At 35.0% G+C, this 9,407-nt stretch overlaps 1 pseudogene; it reads right to left on the bottom strand.

The window, feature by feature from the left end:
- Positions 1 to 660: 660 nt before the first annotated feature.
- Positions 661 to 9,407, bottom strand: part of LOC107751693 (TBC1 domain family member 20-like) — a 34,866-nt pseudogene continuing 26,119 nt past the window's right edge.

Below are 9,407 nucleotides of genomic sequence, written 5' to 3'. Positions count from 1 at the left end.
CAGTTTCATGTGTGTTACCATGATGGTGTTTGGTGTTTGTGTGAATGCCACTGTGCACATTCTATACTGTATATGTTATTATTTAAAAGCTGCTTGTGATAGGCTTTGGTTCATCGTGTGACTTTCTCATCACCACCTGCATTTGGTGGTTATCAGTGTATTACAAAGGTACAAAACAGATTTTAGTACTTCAATAGGTTGGTATATAATAAAATTTTATCAGTTAATGAAATTACGGTATTTAACTGTAAATTTAAGTTAAAACCGTAAAACCTAAAACGTTGCTACCGTATTTTTTACGGTAAAATTCCGGCAACCACAGCTGCCGGTTTTCTACCGTAAATTTTACGGATTTTTTTTACAGTGTATTCACCTGTGGTGTCTTGCCTTAAATGAACATTTTTAACCATTTTGGCCACTGTTTTCTGCAAACAGCATTTTTTAAATCTTTTTTTTAATTTTTTTTATTTTACTAAATTAACTTAACAGGGAACTACTGAAAATAAAATATTCATTGTGAATAAAACAAAGATTACAGGAGTATGTTTTCCAGGAAAATACTTTCAGTTTTTCTACTTCAAAATAATTAATGTTTAATGATACTTGGTGTTTCTTTGTAATTATTTGTGAAATTTACTAGCAGTTTCTCGTGAAAATAATTTCAAAGTAAATTCTTACACCTTTTTTATTTTTAAGTGTAGTGAGTGGAATGAGACACATCGACTGCATAAATCATGCACAGAGGACAGTGGTTCATTTCTGAAGGACCTGAAAGTGAGCCGTGGATCCTGAAAGCATGTGTGTAGGTTGTTCTGGCTCTAGCATAAACTCTGCTGTTGTAAAGTGCTGCGTTCACCAGCGAGTCTCTGTGGTCTTTCAGCCTTAACCCGTTTTCTCCGCTTAATGAGCTTCACTCACTACTGACGGTATTCAGCAGAAAAAAAAAACCTTTTAATAATTTGTGCTGTTGAGAACGGCCTAGCAGAGCACTTTCTCTGACATTCTGCTGATGGAACGACATCCAGAAGTGCTTATGATTACAAAAACCTCGTTTGACTCCTCCCACTTCGCCAATATTAGCGCAGCTCAAATCTATAAATAAGAATAAAAGCACGGTTTGTAAATAAATAAGCCGCAGCTTCATTCTCTCCGGGTGTTTTGCATCACTTAATACATATTTGCAATTGCAATACACCCTGTTTGGCACATGTGAAAGAGGCGTTTGGTGTCAGAAGAGCTGGGAGAGAAACTCAGGTGCCCAGTCCATGGCGGTTTGGGCCACAGCCAGCGCCGCCGCTCCTAACGTGGCCGACAGACCCCACACTGCCATTCTGATGAGTTGGTTAGTGCTTGCTGGTTGGGTGCTCATGGGAAGAGTTAGCTGGTTTTCATGCCGCTTATGAAGCTGTTGACGAAGGACGGAGTCGGGACGCTGCCTCAGCGTGGACGTCTGGAGGTCTGTAAAAGTGCTGATGGCGATTCTGAGAAGGGAAACAGAGAAACAGAAACAGGGTTATTTTACTATTATTACTATACTATATAAATATTTCGTATTATTTATAAATTTTGAATTATGTCGTTTTTATTTTTATACTTTCCATTTCCATTTTAATTTTTGTTAAAGTTTTCGTAATTTTGTTGTGTTCAAGTTGATTTTTAGTTTAGTTTGTTTTTTAATACGGCTACTTAGTTTTTAGCTTTTATTATTTATTTTCAGTTTTAGTAGTTTTAGTACATCAACTTATACTTAAAATTTTAAATTTTTAGTAATATTATGTTTTATTCATTTCTATTCGTTTTTGTTTTTTAAATGTTTATTTAATTTTAAATATTTTGTCTATTTTATGTTGTTATTTTAGTAATTAAACTAAATGGAAATTGTAATTTTAAAGTTTTCAGAATTGTATTGTGTCTTGGTCATTTTTCTTAGGTTTCTTCTTTTTAAATGTCGATTTAAGTTTTAGAAATTTTATTTCAGTTTTAGTCATTTTAGTATTTGAACAAGCTAAATGAAAAATAAGATTTTTATTTGAAAGTTTTTGTTGTGTTTTAGTCATTTTTATTAGTTTTTGTTTTTTACATATCTATTTAATGTTTATTATTTTTATTTCAGTTTTTATTTTAGTCATTTTAGTACTTAATTTTTTTTTATTTAAATTGTAAAGTTTTAGTAACTGTTGTGTTTTAGTCATTTTTTAATAGTTTTTGTTTTAATGTCTATTTAATTTCATTTGTCATGTTTTAACTTAAACTAAACACAAATTTGTCATTTAGCATTTTGCTTTTGCACCTAAATGTTTTTTATATTCTATTTTATTTACCATTTTATTTATTTTAAATTAACTTTTTTTTTTTTAATTATTAGTTTTAGTTAATGATAACACTGGTATCTTCACAGTATCCTAACCAGGCACGAAACAAGTTGAGTGTCAAGTAATTTTTGTCTTTACTGAAAAAGAAATGCTGCATGAAGTCACAAAAATCACATCCAATTAAAACAAATTTGATGTCTAAAATCAAGATTCCAAGTGACCAGATAAAATATAAAATATTTTTTTCCTTCAGAATAATGAGCACCAAAAAAAATAAATAAATCATGCACAAAACCAGGAAATGTATGTGCCGCCGGACTGTGGACCAAAGAGATTTCAGAAATAGAAACCAAGCGACTGACAAAAAGGTCAAGTTTAAATGCCTGGTTAGTGAAGAACAGCAGGAAAAGACTAACTGGGTGAATCATAGAACAAAAGAAACATTGAGAAGCAGAAAGTGGGACTGGAGCGGTGGATGAGAACGGACTCATGGCCTCTAGTCTCAATCAAAGACACGGATAAAGCCTCATTTCCAGAGTTTTCCCAAGTCCTGTGGAGCCCATGCTGAGGGCTACACGACTTTCTCTCGACAGTTTAGAGGAAAAACATCATTAAAAAATCATAAAATATTCAATTCCATTTCATTACGGTCTCTATGGAAGAATAGTAAACATGGAATGCAAATGCCTTTCACTCAAGATAATAAAACTGGCAGAAATGCATTCAACATTTAATGAAAAAGTGGCTCTCGTACAAGTAATACCATGGGCAGGCGCTGACGGGCTCAACGTCTTTAAGTCTTCATTGGTTTTTATGCTTTTTTTTTTTTTTTGCTCTCCTGCCTCTGATTCTCGGCTTTCCCCAGTTCTCATTAGTATCTACAGCTAATGTGCCACCGCTGAAAATAGCTGACAGGTAACAGCAGAGCAATTAAATTTTAAACTTTCCCTTTACCAGCGAAGGCCCGGGAGAGCCAGCGGTTTGCGCTGAAGAAACCCAGTCTAATGCGGCGACACAGACCCGGCCTTAACCTCTCATGAAAGGATCTTTACGCAGAGCTTTTCCATTCAGTGACAGTTCGCCGAAAAACCACATCGGTAAGGTTACTAAAAGCACTAAAGAACTGCACCGTACTCCAGCTCTTCTGATGTCAAATATTAGCTTTGTGCAAAGTGCAAATCAGGGTTATTATCGTTAACTAAAACCATAAAAAAATGTATTACTTGAAATAAAATAAACAATAGCTAACATATATATAAACTTTTTTAAATTTCAGCTAGTTGCCAATGCAACATTTCTAATTTTTGTTTAACGCTTAACTACTAAAATATTAATAAAAAACTACTAAAAATTTTAAATGAAAACAAAAAACTAAAATAAAATCTCATTGAAAATATTAAAAACTACAATTGTATATCAACATTATCATTAATATCATTGATATAACATTACAATAATAACATTTAATCATTTTAATATTTAATAATTATAATTTATTAATGTTTAATTATCATTAAAATAACACTGATAGAATTACATAAAGTGAGCGCTATGTACAGTAATTACTGAAATCTTGCAAAAACTATCGGTTGGTTTCGTCGCACCAGGTTATTTTATTTCAGCTCCTTGCCAAAGCAACATTTCTCATTTTCATTTAGCTTGTCAAAAAAAAAAAAAAAAGTCAAAACACAAAATGACTAAACCCTTAAAATTAAAACAGAAAATCAAAAAATAAATTCAAAATATTAACATAAACGACAATAGTATATTAAATAACAACTGAATTAAATAATAATATTTTTTTTAATAATATAATAATATTATATATTATAATAATTTAACAATAATTACATAAAATTTTAATAATATTAAATATATTCAAATAAAACTGGTGCAAAGACGTAAAAAGTCCGCTCTGTACAATATTTACTGAAATTTTAGGTTATTATTTCAGCTACTTATCAAGGCAACATTTCTCATTTTCATTTAGTTTAAGTTGAATTATACAACAAAATAAACTACTATAAGTATTTTAATAATGTAAATTATGTGAAAAATAATGTGTTTTTCGAACCACCAAGCATGAGAGCATGTTCTAGTACACCCCCAAAACAAAATCAAGACTTTGTAAAAGAGCATAATAGGACCCCTTTAATAAAAATATATAGAAAAAAAATGACAAAAACACAACAAAATTACTAAAACATTCAAATGAAAACAGAAAACAATGGTGCAAAGACGTAAAGTGAGCGCTATATTCACAATTTTTACTGAAAACATATTTGGAAAAATGGTGCCTAGTTGCATTGCACCAGGTTTTGGTGCCAAAAGCAATTGATTCTCGTGAACATATGGAATGGAGAACAACTTTTTTTTTATTGTTTCCTCACATAAAGCTATCCATGACTTCAGAAGCCTTGCATATGGTGCTTTTTTGGTGTCTGAAAATTCAGCTTTACATCACAGCAATAAAATATATTTTAAAATATATTCAAATAGAAAACAGTTATTTTAAATAGTAATAATATTTCATAATATTACCTTTTTTCTGTATTTTTAATCAAATAAATGCAGCCTTGGTGGGCATAAGAGACTTTAAAAAAAAAAAAAATCTACCGACCCCAAAACTTTGAACAGCAATGTAATTTTTTTTATTGGAAATAATAAAATTATGGCCTCTGCAGATGTCTGAACTGAGCGCTGAATATCCACTGACCCTAAAATTGCCCCTGCTCTCCTGCAGGTGTAACATGCCTGTAAACCTGATCACCATTAGAGCCTTGGGAGCCTGTTATTGGCTTTTAGAGCATATACTTAAACCCCTCTCTCTCTCTCTCTCGCTGTCATAGCGTTATGGGTTAACACAGTTCAGTGGGATGCTCTAATTCAATGCGTCCTTCCATCTAACACACATGATGGCCCTATTATTAGACACTTGCTGCTGAGATGGTATGCCCAATTACCCAGGAGTCTGTACTCGGCTTGTGTGAGAGTGTGTGCGTGTGAGTCCTGCAGGCCTTTGTGAATCAGCTCTGATGTCCTGTTGTCCTGATGACCCGTAAGTGCTGGCTCTTTGTCACGTCAACAGGAGCTGCTCATTGAAGCGTGCTGTGATGCACCAAAGGCCTAGGCTTACCGGACACACATAAATTACAGGTGGAGATCTATAGGTCTACCATTAAATTCCAGGGGATCCAATAGTCTCTAATGGTGCTTTGAAGTCATGTCGAAAATATAGTATTTAAGAGTTGAATGCATATAACGCCACCACAAAGTCATAATTATGAGCAGGGAAACTGAACTTTCTTTAAAGCAATAGTTCACCAAAAATTAAAATTTGCTCACCCTGTTTTTTCCCTCGCTCTCTTCCTCTTGCTCAATCTGTTCTTGCTGTGGTGAGGAAGATACAGCAGATGATGGATGTGTTTACACTGGAAGAACTTTTCCACGGCTGCACTCAGTCAAACCATCACAACTCCACAGTCTTCACGGAAATCCTATCCTCATCTTCCTCCTCTGTGAGGGTCTCGTTCACTAATGCACACACATAAACCTGTGTGCAAATGCTCACATAGATGTGTCAATCAGTTGATTTGCACATTTATATTTGTAATTCAGAATAAAATTTAGAACCAACCCGAACCACACATCTACATATTAAAAATCTGACACAATATTTGGTTCGTAAATACTAACTTCAAAAATTTTGAGTCAGTAGTTTTTTTTTTATTATTACTTTTATTCAGCAAGGATGCATTAAATTGATCAAAAGTGAGGCTCTTTGTCACGTCAACAGGAGCTGCTCATTGAAGCGTGCTGTGATGCACCAAAGGCCTAGGCTTACCGGACACACATAAATTACAGGTGGAGATCTATAGGTCTACCATTAAATTCCAGGGGATCCAATAGTCTCTAATGGTGCTTTGAAGTCATGTCGAAAATATAGTATTTAAGAGTTGAATGCATATAACGCCACCACAAAGTCATAATTATGAGCAGGGAAACTGAACTTTCTTTAAAGCAATAGTTCACCAAAAATTAAAATTTGCTCACCCTCAGGCCATCCAAGATGTAGATGAGTTTGTTTCTTCATGGGAACAGACTTGGAGATATGTAGCATTGCATCACTTGCTCACCAATGGATCCTCTGCAGTGAATGGGTGCCGTCAGAATGAAAGTCCAAAGAGCTGATAAAAACATCACAATAGGGCTCGACAATAAGGACTGCCCGATGGCCCAGGGCCAGCGTGAAAGACGTTCGGGAAAGTAGACGGATTTGTCACTTGCCGCGTCGTCACAACATTTTATCATTTGCATGTGTTTTTAAGACTTGTTAATTTAAATATTCAAGCGATTAAAAGGCATTTGGGCGCGAAAGACAACTCCTTTCAGTACTCGCGCGCTGTGTTCTGTGTGAAGTCTCTGACACGTGCAAGCCGCCTGAAAGGGCAAATACATACAAAAGTATGTCAAAATACCCGTCCTGGAAAGTAACTTTGTAGCTTTAACAATGATTACTCTATACTGAATTTATACACTGGAGTACAGATGCACCGATCTACCGGACATTTTTTGTTTTATTTCAGACTATCTTCTGTTCCGTGCTTGCACACAAACTGCACTGCAATCATTTTCCCAAAGGCCATTTGTGTGGAAATATTCTGTTATTATTATTATAATTAGTCTGTAAACGGCCGTTAACAGAGGCCAGAGACGCTGAAGACGGACACAAAGAGGAGAAAATACTGTAGCAGGCAGAACAAGATCACTGTTCACGATGCGCGAAATATAGGAAGAAAATGCAAACATTGAATTTTATATGAATGTGTTTCTGAGGGGAACGGAACTGACTGTTTTCAGAAATGGTGTTTTATTTTAATTTTGTCTCCGTATGATGCATTTAAACTGATGAGCTTTGTAAAAATCGACGCGTTTCAGAAGGCGGGGCATAGAGGAGAAACAATAATGTACAGTATGTGGAAAATAATGTGTTTTTTTTACTTTAAACCGCATAAACACATTTCATTACACCAAATACACAAAATAATGTTCTTTTTAGCAGCATCATATGACCCCTTTAATACACGCAGCGCTGCTGTGTTTACAGCGGTAAGCAAGGAAACGCTGTATCACTGTTCTATAAGCGCCGCCTGCTGGCAGAGAGTGAATCTGCGTCTCATTCAGCCCGTCTGCTGTTTCTGTTTCATACAGATGTTTTATGTAGCATAATTTCACAAAGCTGGTATCGAAATTGAAATAGAGAATTGTAAAATTTAATTGGTATCTAAAATATTGGTGTCATATAAGCTTATTTATTAGAATACAAGATAACAGATCAAAAACAATGATAACAGCAACCATTTTATTTTTTGTGGCAGGGCCAGTGAAAATGTTGGCAGGGCAAGTAAAAATGTGAACCACTAGCCAGTAGAAAAAATCCTTAGCGTTGATCCCTGGACAATAATCCACAAGTAATCCACACCACTCCAGTCCATCATTTAATGTCTTAAAGAGAAAAGCTGCATGTTTGTAAGAAACAAATCCACCTTTACGATGTTTTAAAATACAAGTCCTCTACACATAATCTTGCTTTCTCCAGTGAAAAAGTCGTTCACAAGCAAGTCCACAAGTGTGATGTTTTTATCAGCTGTTTGGCTCTCATTCTGATGGCACCCATCCATTGCTGAGCAAGTGATGTAATGCTTCATTTCTCCAAATCTGATGAAGAAACAAACTCATCTACATCTTATATGGTCTGAGGGTGCGTACATTTTCAGCAAATTTTAATTTTTGGGGTGAACTATTCCTTTAAGCCCCGAGTCTACTTATTAATTTTACAAACCTAGGAAGATTCGCTCCGTTCAGTGATTCTTTCTTTATCAAAAGTGCTTCATTTGTAAACATGACTTTGGTTCTTAGCAGAAACAGCAAAAATAAATAAAATAAAAAATACACAAAAAGCCACTTGTGTAGGCAATGCATCAAACAAAGATCACACTTTGCATGTAAATCTAATGCAGCATTTCTCAAACCCATCGCTGCATATTTTAGATCGCCCTTATTTAACATACCTGATTCTACTGATTAGCTCATTAGTTCATCAAGCGCATCCGTGACCAGAATTAGGTCTGTCAAATAATCCAAAACATGCCGTCTTATGGGGTTCTGCAGGAAAAGGACTGAGAAATACTGAACAAACAGCTATATCGGTAGTCATGGCCTAGTGGTCAGCTAGGAAGCTCACACAATTTGAGCTTATCTCTCCTCTTGTGCTTTTCTGCCATTGCTCTATATCTATAAATAAAAAATAGGAAAAATCCCCAAAAAATCTTGTGCAATAAAACATGCAACAGACTGACTGATTCGCTTCAGCCTTTCAAAAGTACGCAAAAGATTTATAAACATGCTTGAGGGTTCAAACCAGCTCTAGGTAGATGTAATGTGGGTGTCATGTTCCTGAAATCTTTCTATTTAGTTTGGCAGATCTTCCACACCCTGTGGTGCTTTATCTGAATATGGGTAGCTGACGCATAACATGGCAACTACCCAGATTAACTTTTTAAAATGAAGAAAAATTTGAACACAAATGTGAGTTTGTATGAATGAATATGGAAGACTACCTCTGTCATGAAACTTTTTAGCCCTCGGTTAACATTACCTATATGACATCATCTGAAAAGGAAAGTCGCTTCAGAAGCGGAGCAAGTTAATACATTTTGATGTAAGATTTCACATTTTTTTTCCCTTTAGAATTACCTGCATGGATGAATCAATAAAAATTAGACCAGGAACATGAATTAAGAAGATATGAAGAGATGTGAAGTCACAATTGTGATGTATAAAGCCACAGTTGTCAGATATAAAGTCGCAATTACAAAAAGTAGATCGGGATGGGCAACTGGCGGCCCTCGGGCCGTATATGGCCCGCAGTGTCTTTTAGTACGGCCCGCTGGATCATATTAGACTCGGATGATCAATTTGAAAACATTTGAAAAGCAAGTCACGTAAAGATTGCTTTAAGTTTATGATGTTAATACTATCTCCAACCAGGAGAGGTCGCTATTTCCAGCCGCTCCCCTATTAATTTCAGCGTAG

Source organism: Sinocyclocheilus rhinocerous, unplaced genomic scaffold (assembly GCF_001515625.1).
Source record: "Sinocyclocheilus rhinocerous isolate Xijiao unplaced genomic scaffold, SAMN03320098_v1.1 scaffold422, whole genome shotgun sequence".
In the NCBI taxonomy this organism is placed as follows: Eukaryota; Metazoa; Chordata; class Actinopteri; order Cypriniformes; family Cyprinidae; genus Sinocyclocheilus; species Sinocyclocheilus rhinocerous.
Note: the sequence above shows the minus strand (reverse complement) of the source record. Positions and strands in the feature narration are given on the sequence as shown.